Source organism: Camelus ferus, chromosome 8 (genome assembly GCF_009834535.1).
Source record: "Camelus ferus isolate YT-003-E chromosome 8, BCGSAC_Cfer_1.0, whole genome shotgun sequence".
Classification (NCBI taxonomy): domain Eukaryota; kingdom Metazoa; phylum Chordata; class Mammalia; order Artiodactyla; family Camelidae; genus Camelus; species Camelus ferus.
Window position 1 is genome coordinate 54,691,214 of NC_045703.1, and position 16,531 is coordinate 54,707,744.

The 16,531-nt window shown below is 38.0% G+C and overlaps 1 protein-coding gene across 7 annotated transcripts in view; it reads right to left on the bottom strand.

Moving 5' to 3' along the window:
- The window catches only part of LOC102506755 (HIVEP zinc finger 2), a 155,569-nt gene that overhangs the window by 117,041 nt on the left and 21,997 nt on the right, over window positions 1-16,531 (bottom strand). The window contains exon 1 of one of the 7 annotated variants that reach the window (XR_004322032.1): window positions 8,208-8,230. The exons of the other annotated variants lie outside the window; for them this stretch is intronic. The gene's annotated coding sequence lies outside the window, so the exon portion shown is untranslated. Of the gene's footprint in view, window positions 1-8,207; window positions 8,231-16,531 lie in introns of those variants that run through there. 7 annotated transcript variants of the gene reach the window in all.

A 16,531-nucleotide genomic window follows, 5' to 3' on the forward strand; every position in this document is an offset into this window, starting at 1 on the left:
CCTTTTTAGGTAGCAATTTTGTTTAAATCATAATTTTTCTTTTTCTTTGATTTTAATGCTTCCATAGCACTTCAGAATGACATCTCCAAACGCTGTAACTTTAGTTTTTTTCTTAACCACAAATAGTATGCATATTTTCACTATGACTACCAACACCGTGCCTGTTATTGGTGATTCTGACAATTATTTAAATAGGCTGATTCTACATTGATTTCAATGGCACAGCAGTTCAATGTTGGCCAGTTACAGGACCCGGTGAGCACCCTCGCCAGACGCCCCATGCTGCTTGTGGATAGGCATTCCCCAGCTTCCTGGCTGGGTGACAGCAACCACAACAGCCCACAAGGCGGGTGGAGAACCGATGAATAAAATGACAAATATTTGTGATGAAACAGGATGTTGGAGAGGGGGGAGAAGGGATGGAATATCTCAACTACTGAGCTACTGAAGCTACTTTGGAACTTTAACAGTATTCCCTTGTTGTAAAACCAAGAGCACTACACAGATAGATTTTTCTCTAGTGTCTCCCCCTTTATTGTAAACAATTTACAGAATTACTATTGTACAATACGTCCCCCAGGCACAAGATTTAAGACTTTGGGCCACTGACCCACAAACACTATACTCCCAACAAATGCTGTAATCATCCACTGAATACAATTCAAACGATGATGAGAAAGTATAATTTTTTTTTCAGGCCAAAAAAACACTTTCAATAGATCTGCCCTTGCTGTTGATTGAATGTATAATTTAAACGATTATTTACTAAGTTAAATCTCTCTTCTATGCCACTTAGTGACAACAATAATAATACTTTACAGGCTCAGGGGCTTCTCTTCAAGAGCAAATAAAAGAAATTCTGAAACAAAACACAATACTTCACCTAACTTGCCCCAAACTTCATTCTTAGCCTTTCTAATTGAATCGGTCCAATTCTACATCTCACACCAGTTTTTTATCAGTTAACCATCAGCAAGTAACCATAAGCAAACTGTGGTTTTCATATCTATTGACCCAGGATAAGAATGGGCCAATATGCCATAAGCACACAACTGGCTTGACTTCTCCTCCTTTTCTTTGATTTATTAAAACCAACTTAATTACTGTTTTGATAGTTTTGTTTGCCCATTTATTGTATAATACTTTTGATAAAACAATTTATCAAAAGTATCTTCTAAAATTAATTACTTAAAGGAAACCACCTTTCATTAGCTTTGGAAATTCGTCTTCCCTGTTGGAAATACTGGAAGAGATCTTGAACCCCAGTCTGTAAATCAGTTGAGAAATATACTGTTCAGCTTCTACCAATTAATTAAATATTTATCAGATAACTAAGGTTACTTTTAAATGATTGTAAGATCAATCAAACCAATAAAAAGAAAATGCTATTACGCTTTATAAATTCCAAAAGTATATCCCAGGTACCAAATAGAATCTGAGCCTCAGAAGAAGAAGAAAATCAACCGCAAGGCCCATTTTATACAATCAATAAGAGGCCGCTAAAGTGATTTTTGCAAATGACCAATGATTTGATGCCACATTTCTGAAATTATATTTAAATTTTAAAAGTAAGACACTCGGAAGCAGTGTCATAAATGCTCAAAAACACATGGAAAAAATGGATTTCCAAACATAGAGTTTTTAAAGTGTTATAAATTTTTTTTGTTAAATACATTTCTTAATTTACCAGTCAGCTTCACTGTACTCAGGTCTTAAATGTAATTTGCACCTACATTCTAAACTCTCTTTGTAAATCTACATTTATCTGTAGATACAACAAATATTTGTTAGATTCTCTAAATATTAAAAATACAAGCTGAAAATTTCCCTCGAGCTTGAACATTCCATGTTTCCAGAATACACATGTCTGTAAGAATCCAATCCACCTGACGGTAGACCAAGGAGCAACAAGAACAGTGATAAGCAGAGAACTGCACCTTTTTGACAATAACTTTTAAATAACTTTGAAAGCACTTCCGTCAAAAACTAATCAGAATAGACAAACCAGATAAAACTAAGCTAAAATTATCAAACGTACAAAATAACAAAACAAAATTAAACCACATTGAGAAATATTAGAACCAAGTATAAGCAACAAAAATTAATATTTATAATATATAAAGAGCTCATAGAAATTTATTTCTCAAAAATAACCAGGAAATAAACTAGAAAACATGACAAGCCAATTCAGAAAGAGAAATATAATTAATAAAGAAACCTCACGAATGATTAAAGAAATACAAATCAAAACAATGCAAGGAAGATTTTTACTTTGGCACAGCTATGATAAAAATGGAAAGTGATCTGAAAGATAGGGACCATGAATAATAAAAATATTCAAACCCTTTGATAAACAATCTCACAGGAGAAAAATGGTATATTCAAAAATAAGGAAATTTTAAAACTGTGACCATTAAAATAAAATCATATGACCATTAAAATAAAATCATATGACCATTAAAATTAGAGTACTGAAATGAGTAAAATGGAAAGTGTTTATGAAAATTTGCTTTTGAAAATAAGGGCTATGTCAGTATCATGATTATAACTATTTCAAATGTGTGAATATGAGCGAAGATCAGGAGTATATAGGGAAAAATCAAAAATCAGATTGATTGTAAAATGTGATCAGATAGTTCTGTCTTTTACTGATAAATGATATAATATTGCATGTGGGGTAAAAATTAAACACTTGACAAGAACAAATAAATGCAGTAATCTAATGAGTTCCAAAATAAAATTTCCCAAATGCATCAACCAGTACCTACCATGAGACAATACTACTCCCCAGGCAAATTCACCAACGGCCAGATCTCTGTACCCAAAGCAAGGCTCAAACTTTACACAAAATGAGACTATGAATGATCCGTAGCATATCCATGTCCCCTGAGCCATTAATCCACGCCAGGTCTCTAAACGTTTACTACCTAGCTTGTGATGTTAGGGATGTTTCATTGTTATCCTTTTAACTGTACCACATCCATTATTTCTACGGGAATTCATGACACGCTACCAAATCACGTTGTTTGAATACAGGCAGTTCTCAACTTACAAACACCTGACTGAGGAAAACCAAAAATAAAACCAGCTGCCGCTGTCCCTGTGTTGTCGCCTTCTAACACTCCCAGAGGTCTTGCTGATACTCCCAGAGAGACTCAGCTGTTGTGAAAAAAAATCTTAAACTTCTGAGACCATTGGAAGGGAGGAAGGGTCAAAGGAATGAAAGCCGGACCAGCCAGGGAAACCACACAAAGTCGGTGCTCACCCTCCACAGAACTCAATATACATTTGATGAGTGAATGAATGAATTTCCATTTTCACTCCTGTAGTTTGAGCCTGATGACTCTGCCCCTATCCTATTGCGGTAGCCTGATAACAGGCCTCCTTCTTGGGATCCTGATTCATGGAGCTGGAGCTAAAGAAGGGAATCAAAACCGAGAAACGAACAGCTGTGAGCAACAGGCTGCCCACTAAGGCAGTTCACAGGATCAAGTCCAAACCCAGGACCAACTCAGAAAGGTCTGTCTCCAAAAGTGCAGGCAGAGAGTACGTGATATACAGAGAGGCAAGACATAAACGGTGAAAGAAAGACTAAAGTTCAAAGTCTAGCCAAGCTTATTAACAAGGATGCCAAATGAGGGATCAAAGAAATGAAGTCAGTGTGAGACAGAAGAAGGAAAGATGGTATCCACGTGCGGGTGGGCCGGTTTGGGACTAGTCTTGTGACCCCTCACCACCAGTGTGATGCAGGACCCCAGCCTCACTGAGATGGCAGACGCAGAACCACATTATACACATCTGAGATCTGGTAACTTCTCAATTTGTTTCACTCTTTCTATATGTTCATCTTCTGAAATTTCAAGCCACTCCATTGCTCAAAAATCTTCCTCAGCTCCTCTTACCAACTGAATCAGAGAAATCACAGAACCTCGGCATTTGAAAGGGTTTTAAGGCCTTTTAGCTCACAGCAAAGGGGTAAAACAACTTCACTCTTTCATTCAAGACCCATCACAATATGGTCCAGGCTATACGCCCTCTGACCCTTTAATCCTCTCCTTGCACATTTCTTGCCTCCTGGCTTTCACTCATGGCCATTATGCTGAACAACTACAGGAGGCACCATTTATACCACAGTCTATGTGAATGGTGCTCTCCAAAGCTTGGTAATAATCAATTCTCAGGCAGCCATATGGGGTGCTCCTACTTACATCTGCCACATTCTCTCCACCTGGAATGCCATCTCCCAACTCCATCTCTGCTTCCAAAGATGCTAACCATTCTTCAAAGCCCCTGTCTTCCATAAAATCTTTCCTGGTTGTAATCTTTTTCTTTGAACTTTCATTTCACTGGTTTATGCCTCTTGTATGCATGTTCTGTCTTCTAGTATAATAATAAGTTAGTTATGATGTCTTATAATCAATACTAGATTGTATGTATACTCCCTGAGAATGTAGATGGCATTGGATTCGCCTTTCTTTCTAAACAGTTCCAAGCCCATTGCCCAAATCAGGACAGTACCTAAATAGCTGTTTGCTGGACTTCCGGTCGGGATGGAAACAGAGGATTCAGGAACTAGAAAAGTTAGAGGGAGTTGTGTAGACTGGAAAGGAACATAGCGATGGGAGACGTAGGACTGAATTTTGATAACCTGATGCCTTCAGGCCCACTGGTTTGGAGAGAGTGCACTTAGGTAGGATGTCATGGTCAAACACACACCTTTCTTTATTTCAAGATTTTGCCTGAGACCAAACGTGTACTTATGGAAAAAGAGGACTTCCTCTTCACCTTTTCCCCCCTCCAGTAAGACTCAAGCTTCCTAGAAAGTGAATTCCAAATTCTGCACAACCAAAGACACAGTTTTGAAACCAAGTACAGAGTAACCAAGCACAATTTAACCTGTTTCATACAATATCAAAAAATAATTTTCCTTTTTCAGTTAACAAAAATCTACTAAAGAAAAGGTTTAAAGAACATAAATGTGAACACCTGGAGAGCAGGTTTATCATTTCAGGGATCTAAATAAGGTTTTCTCTACTATACAGAGCCCATGTGTCTGCCTAGCACATAATATGCATTTTCATAATTAGAATGCATGCTAAAATGTCTATTTTGATAGATGTATCATGCTCCAAGGAAACAATTATGATATATCAAAGGATGGTTAGCCATATAAAATATGATTCAGCATTAGCTACATAGAATGAGAGACCTGCAAATTGCTACATACAGATACATACTGGTTGATAATCCAAAATATTTTAGTATACATCTATATAAATGAGCATTTATAATCTGAAAAATAAACCCCACGCATTTTAAGACCGTGTAAATATAAACAAGGCAGAAGACAGGACAACAATATTAAAGAGTACAGAGCTGGGGAATGAATTACATACTAAGCATGTAGAATAAGCCTTCACACACCAAAAATTTTTTGAGATTTTTTTTTTAAATATGTATCTAAAAAGGTTAGTTTTCTAAAATATTATCTAAAAGGAAAATTTTCAGGGTCATTATCAGGAACATAGATTACTATAGTAAACCTATTTATTTATATTTATAAATATATACATGAACGTATGCACACACACACACACACACACACACACACTTCTGTATACAAGAGCCTCTCCTATAAGACAAGGAGTACATTAAACACAGGAAACACACTACCAGATGGGACAAGCATGGTCTCAGCCCTGGTAGAAGTTAGATTCTAAGAAGAAAGATTAACAACAAATAGTTACTGTAAACTGGAGTAACAGTAATGTCTCCTTAAGCCACTGAGATGCATGCCCTTGCTTACTCCTCCACTCTTCAGCTTGCCTGTAGGCCTATGTTTTGTGCCTTTTTAAGATCTTATGTCTGATTTCTACAGTTTGTCTATTTCCTTCTTCACTTTCAGGCTGTCAGCTATCACTTTTGCAATCAATGTGCCATCCTTTACCACCAACACTCTTCTCCTTCCATCTAATGCACAGCTCCTAATCATCTCTAGAAGTTTACATCATCGAGCCAGTAAAAACCGAGACTAAAATAAGGACAAAACAATCTCTGAGTGATGCCTTAATAAGAGCTTTGTATCATTGTGGTTTGATGAAATTCTTGCATTCTTTCTGATGCGATATTTCTATTATCTCATTGACCCAGGCATACATTGGAAGACAGTTAACAAATGTTCTACCCACAAAATTTCCCACCTCTTCTCCCATCCCCTTCTGGAAAAAAAAAATACAAAAACATAAAAGCCCCACGCTTCTGCTCAAAAGAAATACCCCTGCTGTCAGAAAAGGTTTCTTTAAGGAAAGTACGTAGCAATGGTATCATAATATACAGACCACTGTTTCTCAAAGAGTAGTGCTCAAATCACCTGCATCAGAATTACCTGATCTGCTTCTTAAAATTCAGGTTTCCTCTGCACCTCCTCAGATCTAGTGACTCATATTTATAGAGCATAAGAACTTGAACTTTTTAAAAGCACCGCAGGAGTCCAGTGAGCATGCTAAAGCTTGAAACCGCTGATCCAAATAATCAAAGAGTGCTTATTGAAGATGTCAGGCTGAGCCCTAAAGACCCGTGTCCTCTATTTCACTATCCGTCTCTAACATTTATTGAGTGCCACCCTCTGCAAAGCACTGGAGAAAATTAAGTTGAAAAAGTTTAAAAAATAAAGTTTAAAGGCTGCTGCTGACCAGGAAGCTTCCATTCTAACCAGGAAGACTAAATATAGACAAATGAAAAGGCCTTTTAAATATACACACTCAGTGCTCAGGAGGAGGGGATGGCTGCCCAACTGGAGTCTCATGGATGGTGGGCAAACAAACACAGAGAGGGGCTGAGTCAAGGACTGGGCGGACTATCATAGGAACTCCTAAAGGAAGACTTCCAAAGCAAGTCTGCGGCAGAATTGAAAAAGCGAGATTTTCAAATGTGAGTCTCTCAAGAGGTGTGAAGATTGCCAGAGGGCATTTAAGATCAAAAAGAAAATCTGTATAATCATATCTCTTGAAAAAGAATATGAAAAGGAATGTATACATGTGTGACTGAACCAATCTGCTGTACACCAGAAATTAACACAACATTGTAAATCAACTATACTTCAATTTTTTTTAAAAAATCGTATCTTTTGGTACTACGGAGAGAAAGAGGAAAGCCTGGATGCAGGATAAAAAACCTCAGATATTGGCTTGGGAAAACCTCCTTGAAAATGAGCTTTTACAAACAGATATTATCTTTTGAGGCAAACAGAGGAGATATTGTAATGTCCAGTTTATAGATGAGGAAATTAAGATTCATCTGAGACCCCTTTCCAGAGTTCTTGTAGAGCAGGGCTGGTCCTTTCTTTCCATCAGGGATTATCCGGACAGCCTGACACTGTCTGAAGTCAAGGGATCATTCATTCTTACCTGTCCTTCAAAACATCAAGCTACTCAGAAATGTTGTATTCCCCCCCCTCCATTTCAAGAAGCCAGGGGAAGAATGTGTGTGTGTGTGTGTGTGCGCGCATGTCCACACATGAGGATACATGTATGCATGAGAGTGTGTGTGGAGGAGGTGTCGCTGACCAATTAACTAACCACTTATTATTTCTTAATGAAGAGCCACTGTGTTTAGTATTCTAATGGATGCTACAGCAGCAATAGCATTTATGGCAAATTATGCAGAAAAATACTCAAAGTCTCTTTGATTTGTGATCAAAATGACCACCCAAAATCATCATACTGGGTTAGTGATACACATCTTTCCTCCAGCTATACTGTCCAATATGATGACCACAGGTGAACATTTAAATTTAAAATTAACATTAAATAAAATCAAAAATTTAGTCTCTCAGAAAATTGACACAACATTGTAAACTGACTATAACTCAATAAAATAAAAAAAAATTTAGTCCCTCAGGTGCACCAGTCACATTTCAAGGGCTCCAAAGCCACATGTGGTTAGTGGCTACCATACGACCAGTTCAGATATAGGGCATCCCCATCACTGCAGAGTTCAACTGGACGCCCCTGCTCTAGAGTAGCACTCCTTCTGAGAACACAACTACAGATCCCAATAGAAACAGCTGTCGTTTACATCTAGTTCTAAACGTACGCTTACAACCGTGATTAAACTTTGGTCCCTTCCACTAAGCCTGTCCAAGTCCCTCAAGCAGAAATTCATAGCTTCCTCCTCAGAAATCCCTTAACCCCCTCTGCTCAGCATACTTCTTTTTCCATGGCTGTTTTCATCCTGGCTTGACAGGTGTGTGCACATCCATCTCCCCGACAGCTAGCTCCTCAAGACCAGTGGTGTCGTAGTCATTTGAGCACACGCTCACAACCCAGATCAGTAAGGGTTCCATAAATACAAGGTACATTCTGAATTAAAATATTACTAGGTAGAACATATTACTAATGGGAAATCTAGAGAACAAAAATATAGATATGAAAGGAAAGAGAAATAAGAGTCTAAAGCATAAGGTTTTGTAATCATTACTAAAGGGTAACTGCTTAGATGGAACTTGCTTGTGCTGCACATTTAGAAGGAAAAAAAGTTCTTTTAGGAGTAGGTCTGAAAATATCCTCAGCTGACATAAATCAGAAGATCACTGGGCAATCTATTGCCAACCCTGTAACACTGTCATCTGCTTGCCTACAGGGACTGCCCCCAACCACTGTGCAAAGGGACAAAGCCAGGGCTGCCGGTGACCCACGGGGGTTGGACAGCATAGCTTAGAAGAGACTTTCCAAAAAAGTTTGTATCAATCTAATTCTTACTCGTGTGATAACAACATTCTCAAAACTCAAGCCTTCAAATTCAGATGAGAACTTCTTTTAAGCTCAGAACTTCTTCTGGACCACTAAAAAAAGGTACATTTCCTTCACGTTATCATTTGGATAGTTTCAAATTACTCAACATATGAACAATATCCAACTTTTTTTTTTAATCTGTTAGAGGGAAGAAAACCCATGCATCAGGGCACACTGATACGCATCTGTGAAGATGGAAAAAAAATTTTTTAAGAGAAAAGTTATCACATTCATACCTCATCACTCAGGGTTTTATTTAGTCAATTTTAATGCAGCCTCCCATTCTTAACTAAGCTCCTGGACACTTTCCCACAAGCTGTGGAAGCTAGAGATACGGAGGGGGCCACCTTAGACCAGAGGAAAGGTAACTTTACAGGAAACGAAACCAGGCAAAGGAGTGAGAGCACAAGTGATGACAGTCGGAGAGATTGGAGATAAGGCTGGAGGGGGGCGATGAGGTGGCTTTCAGAGGAAGCGAAACTTCAAACCCGCGTAAGACGCATCATTTTCCACAAGAAAGTCACCCACTCTGGCCCCAACCTCACCTTCACCACCCCACCACCCCCCATCTCCTTTACTCATTCGTATGGCCTGTCTTCACTGTTAACATTTTAGATTGTTAATAAGTGGTCAACCAAAAGACCCACCTGCCAAAGGCTGGATTAGTCAAATCACCAGCAGCAAATGCACCTCCGCGCACACACTTTCCGCCACAACATCCCCTAAACTTGGTTAGACCAGGGCCCGGAAACACAGGGCCAGGCTCTCAGTATCAGAACAAAGGCGCGGGAAGGCCCTGGGATTTTGCGGTCACTGTACAGGCGATGGAGCGTGGCGGCTGAAGCCCCCAGATTAGGATCGGGCATCACTGCCTAGCCGTGTAATACCCTGAGCAAGCTACTTACCTTCTCCCAGCCTCCATTTCCTCATCTGTCAACTACTGGCACCATATGCCCTCAAATTTAAGCTCTCCACCAATTCTAGGACATATGCATTTTTTTATATTTCGACCATTTCTGAAACCAGACTATCATCAAGAGCATCTTTCTTGTGTATAAACTATACTTTGAAAAAGTTCATTTTAAATATTTTTTTAAAGAGCATGTTTCAATTAATTGGAGGCTTTATTGTTTTTTCTTAGAGCTACATCCAATGCCATCTTACCAGTGATGGAAACTTAATGTCTGTGAAATATTATAGAACCTACTTTGTAGGGTTTTGGTAAAGATTAAATTTATTAATGTAGTATTAAGTATTTAGAGTAGTGCTTGGCCCTAAGATATGAAAATTATTATTCGTTACTATTATTAAATGTATGACTCTGAAATTGGATGCAGTCACAAGATAGAATCTGCCTATCATTCCCCATAAACTGTGTGTTAGAACAATGGTTAATGCAGAGATGCTGGGAGGGATGGTGAAATACCTAATTAAAATCTGATTTATCCCCAGCCCTTGGCACTGTGCCTGGCACAGAATAAGTTCTCGGTAAGTAACTGTTGACTAAAGCAACTAAATGTATGACCCAGCTTTATTCATGCCAAAGACTCCCTGTAATGGACAAAACATCTAATATCCCCTTTATAGAAAGAACCGTGAGAAAATTGATTTCTGCTATTTCATCGCAGCAGCCCTGGAAAGCTAGCATCTCTCCTCAGAGACTGTGACACCGGACTCCCTTCTTCTCTGGTCAGCCTTTCCTGATCTTCTTGGTGGACTCACTCCCTCATTTCAGGCCTTTAAAAGCGGCAGTTTCTCAAGATTCAGCCCCAAGACTTCTCTTCTTCTCACACTAAATATCCTCACATACATCCTCTCGTCTACCACAGCTCAATTACCATCTATCTGCTGATGGCTCCCAAATCTCCATCTCCAGTCCATCCTCTCCCCTAGATCTGCATGTTCACCCAACTACTTGACATCGCCATGTGGATAATTCAAAGCCACTTCAAACGGGACAAATCCAAAGTCACCACTCCCACAAACAGGGTTCTTCTCATGCCAATAAATGGCAACTCTGCCCACGCTGGGGCACAGGCCACACACAGAAATCATTCTGGGCTGTTTCCTATCCAATCCACCGTCAAATGCTATCTGTTTCTCCAAGTGGAAATTTCTCACATCTCCCCACTTTTCTCCATTCTCCACCTCTATCACTCCATGGTAATGGATTAATCCAGTATAACAATCCACTCCCTAGATTACTGCAATAGCCCCTGGACTAGTTCTAGACCCACTCCTGGCACCCTCCAATTTGTTCCCCAGCAGATGGAGTAATATTCAAAAAGCAGATCTGACCCTCTCATCTTCATGCTTAAATAACTTCTATGGCTTTCCATTCCATTCATTTTAGGATAAAAACCAAATCCTCAACCAAGACTCTGCATGGAACAGCCCTGCCAACTCTCCCAGCAGCCCCTCCCTTGCTCTTGGCGCTCCAGCCACAGCAGTGTGCCCCCCTTTTTTGATGGAAACCACAATCCCGCCCATCACAGGGCCTGTGTGCAAGCTGCTCCGTCCACCTGCAGAACTCGCCAACTCCCTTCACTTAGTTAATGTCTCCTCATCAGTCACTCTGGGCTTAACACACTCATCCTTCCAGAACTTTGCCGAAAAGATGAAGCTGCCCTATTCTCCTCTCTCCTCACAACTTAATCACCTCTGTCACAGCACTTAAGCATAATTACATATCTGTATGATTACTAGATTAATACGGAAGAGTGTCCCTTACAAGGACTGAAACCATGACTTTCTTGTACCTGCTCTATCTCTAGCTTTGGCACATAAAAGACACTCAATAAATATTTGTTAAATAATTTAATGAATGATAAGCAAACCTAATATATGTGTTGAAAGAAGCTACTACATAGCTTCTCAAACAATTTTAATTGTCTATCATACTGTAATACAAATTCTTTCTTTACATACAGTATTTTTCATTGAAGTATAGTCAATTTACAATGTTGTGTTAATTTCTGGTGTACAGCATAGTGATTCAATTATCATATTTATATATTCTTCTTCATATTCTTTTCCATTATAGTTTATTACAAGATATTGAATATAGTTATATAGTTCCCTGTGCTATACAGTAGGAACTTGTTGTTTACCTATTTTATACATAGTAGTCTGTATATGCTAGTCCCAAACTCCTAATTAACCCACCCTCTTCCCCTTTGGTAACAATAAGTTTGGTTTCTCTGCATCTATCTCTCTATCTACCTGTATGTATATATACATATATTCCTTTTCACATGCTTTTTCATTATAGGCCATTACAAGGTATTTTTTAATTTCCCAAAAGTTTCTACTCTAACACAGTGGAAATACAAAAAACATTATGGGCCATAGTTTAGATAAACTAGATTTTAAACATATTTCTTCTAATGTGGTATTGTTAATACTTATGCAGTCATAAACAATTATTAATTTATGTCACTGAAAATTTCAAATCTAATTAGCTGATAACTTCTTTCCTACTCTTATTCTAATAGTACACATATGAGTAAGTGACAGTTAAGTAACAGTTTCCTAAGTGATATACTGTTGATTTTATCACTAATTCTTCCTTCTCCAAGATTATCAATCTACTTGATATGAAAATGAAATATGCTAATAACAGGAAAATAAAGTACTGATGTTATATCACCAAAATTAAAGAGTCACTTACTCACCCAGCTCTATTAAAAAACTTTCCTCAAAATTTTCTGAGTGCGTATCTTGGTATGGGGCTGTGAAGGGTGCAGCACCAGCCAGCAAAACCACATGCATGACTTCCACATGAAACCCACACACAGCAGATGGCAACAACTACGAGAGCATGTGGACTCCAAATTGACAAATTTTATTCTCATTTACAGTGACGATAAAAGAGAATGTAACACATCTTTTCTAAATAATGAGGAAATGTTAATATTTCAGATTTTATGTTATTTAATGAGGAGTATATATAACTTCTAGTGATATATGTACCCAACAGCAGCCACAAACCTTAGACATGATTGTACAAAGGACGAACAACACTAAGCAATATCCCCCAGATAATCAGACAAACAGCACATCAGATGAACAAATTCTGTTTCTCAAATAGCTTCACACACGTTCTGAAAACCATGCTGCTTTTCCATAATTTTTGCAACAATGTTAGTGCTGAAATGGAACTATCATGATAGTCTCTCTACACCCCTTCTCAACTGTCTCCTTTCAACCCCCTCTGCTTTATCTATTTATTTTTTTCTATTAAGCAAATCAGAGTTAAAACCAGAACAGAACCCAGACTTTTCATGGATGCAAAGGTTGCTTCCTACTAGCAACAACCTCCTGGGCCCTTATACCCTTCTGGGTCCTCTTATCTTTGGATTCAGTTTTGAACTTAGATGCTACTAAAAAAAGCTACTAAAACAACAACAACAACAAAACCCTGCTAAAGCATTAACAGACTAGACGCTTCCTAACTACAGCATCTGGACATTCTGCAGTGGCTTTCGACGCTGCAGGCCTGTGGCTGCTGCAGAACTGTCTCCCCAAGATTCATGTCCATGAGGTCATGCCCAGCTGACCTCTTTGGAACGTGATACCATGAAGCACAGCTGTAAAAATAGAGCACTCTATAAGGACTTCTTATTCACCAATAAACACAATGTTCTTTCAATTTTAGAGAACTAACAAGTTCATATATTATAAATACAACATGAAATAAATGAATGAAAGAGCCTTAACTTATATAAATGTTTTTTCCCATGACCAGGCAATGTAAAAACAAACTCTGACACATACAAGTTCCAATCATTTAGAAAATGATGATGGCATAAAAGCAATTTAACTGAGAGAGCCCAGAGTCTCAGATTAAATCACTCCCATGAAGATTTTTTTTAAATATAAATATCTGTAGTTAACACATTCATGTTTCTTTGTAGTATATAACTCCCTACATGTTAATTTACTTTTAAGTCATCCAATTCAGATTGTTTTAGTTCTAAAACATATCCTTCTGCTTTGATTTAAATGTCTTTGTTAACTCCAAGTCACCCATCTATCCCACAATTCTACCCAGTTTAAGGACATTTTTACTCATTCACACTGGATTTCTTAATTCCAGGATATTTGCTATTTGTTTTTACTTTAGGTCTTTAAAAACACAAGCAAAAATAACTCTCAAAAATTATAAGGCCTTTTGAAGTAAGTCACCTCAACTCTCTTTTTTTATGAGACAAGATCTAAATAAGATAAATAAAAGGAAAATTAGAAAATAATGCTGTGAAATGCTCATGTGTGAAATATATAAAAATTCTCCTCCTGATCAGTGGTTTGACTCACTGGTTTCAGAGCTTTATGTTTAAATATTTGATTCATAATTGTGGGTTAATAATTAAAAAGTGAAACTTATTAGATTCTCACTGGTGAGGTCAGGGATGTGCTTTACCAGTGGCCACTCAAATCAGGAACTGTCTACAAATATCTTCCAGGCAAATCTAGGTCCAGAGTAATCTTCTCACAGACAGGCCTTTTTCTCAAATCACATTGCTTTTAATGAAACACATGTCATAATGCAGTTTAAAGGATGGATAAGTTTATCATTATTCTATTCAAAGACCCACTTTTATAAATTTCCCCTATTTGCCTCCTACAAATAAACTCCATGTTCAAAGCTATTAAGCTCTAGGAAATAAAATGCAATATCTTCATCATCTATGCAAGAATAGTAGAGACACATTTTTAAATATTGATAATTATATTTAGTTCTTAAAAAGTGGCTCTCACTCTGTTCCTTTCACATTTAATGTGACTACTCTCAGGTAATACTAATAACTTACAAATAAATATATGCCAACTCCACTCCACATTGGTCAGTAATGTTAAAGCACAAAGAATCTTGGTCCTCAGTGGAGGCAGAAATATCTCAAAGAATTAACCTATTCACAAATGTAACCACAGGAGTTAAAAAACACGCTACATATTCTCTATTTTGGGTAAAAATGGAGAGCTGTCAAGTACATTTTTATGCCCTTAAATATAAGTATTTTAAAAAATATTTCTTTTAAATAATATTTTAAAAAATATTTCTGCAGTAGAAAAGTTACTATCGTCATATAAAATTAATCTGTTCATTGTAAAGACACAATAGTTCAATTTTCTATAAACCCTGCAAGCATTTCCTTTCACATTCATTTCATCTCCAAAGATAAGAATTATAGACCCATTTTGCATAACTGCTACGTCAGGTCACAGAGTTACAGCTAAAAAGAAAGTCACAAACATAAGAATAATGTCCCTTCTGTCATATTCTGCTACTTATTTGTCACTTAGTTATCTTGATATCTCCAGAGTCCTGGCTTCCAAAAGTCAGGGCACTCAGAGCTGGCCCTGGTCCAGCAGCTCCCAGCTCTACTATCTTCCGGGGAGTCCCAGCGGGGTTCCGTTCTCACACCACCCAGATAACATGCCCATGTCCTGGATTGCGGCTGGTAACAAACTGAGACCCCGAAGACCCACACTGGAAGGAGAGCTCATCTGGCTATTCCCCAACTAAGAAGAAACAAATTCCCAAATACAACTTAAACTTCAAGACTTCAAGAGCTGAGTTGTTGTTTGAAATAATAAAATTTTTAAAATCCCCTTAGAAAAAGAAAAGTAACCTACCACCAACAAGGGGGAAATTTTTTTAAATCGGATTTACCAACCTGCATAAAAGTAATTATCAGTCCACCTCTTTTCAGTCATTCATTCACTCATTCACCCATGTATCAAGCAAATGTATAATGAGCCACTGGCAGTAAGGAAGCAGGAGGTACAGTCATGATAAAGAGGAGTCTGGGGTTTGAATGCGGACTGCCTTTTAAACTCAAGCTCCAAAACCTTGGACAAGATACTTAATCTGTCCTTCCGTATTTTCACCTATAAAATAAGGAGATGAAAAGCCTTGACTCGTAAGAGGATAAAGAGGTAAAGATATGGATTAAATGATTAATACACATAAAATGCCCAGAAAAGTGCCTGGCATTCAATATTTTTTTTTTCTTTTTAGTTATCACTATAAACTAAAAACTTGATCAGACTCTAAAAGTACACTGGTAAGTAAGCTCCATTGCCCTCTCCCTACTGAAGGTGACAGTGGGGTGTGGCCATGAACTAATTTCAGACTTGTGGTTTACCCTAATCTGAAAGCACTAGAGAAAAAAAAGGATTGTAAAACTTTTTTTGGTAATTCAGGGATTTAATCCTCTTTTTGTCAGAAACGGCTGTGTCTAACCTAAATGTCTCCCCTACATTTATCAACATTCGGAGCTTAAATAGTCATTCACACTAAATAGCAAATGATAGCTAAAAAATAAATGCTAATCATCTCCTAATTATTAAATCACTTTTCAGTTTTTATCTTACTTTAACTGTCCACAGCATTTGGTATTGACTCTCTCTCCCTCTTTGGGGCGACACTTCTCCTGGCTTCCATGATATGACCTTCCTGGTTGCTCCCCCACCTCTCTAGTCCACATCTTCAAGGCTAGGCCTCAGCTTACATCTCTATTTTTCATGATCTCCCACTTGTCCTTTAAGCTTCAACCATAGTAAATTATTTATGATGCCCCAAACTCCCCCATGCATTCTCAAACTCTCGCCACACTGTTCTAGAGACCGACTGACCCTTGGAAGAGCGGCTGAGGGAACAGTCCACTTCGCCCCTCCTCTAAGGATGGCTTAGGGCTTCTTCGAACGCTCCTTATCATCCTCTCCTTCCTTCC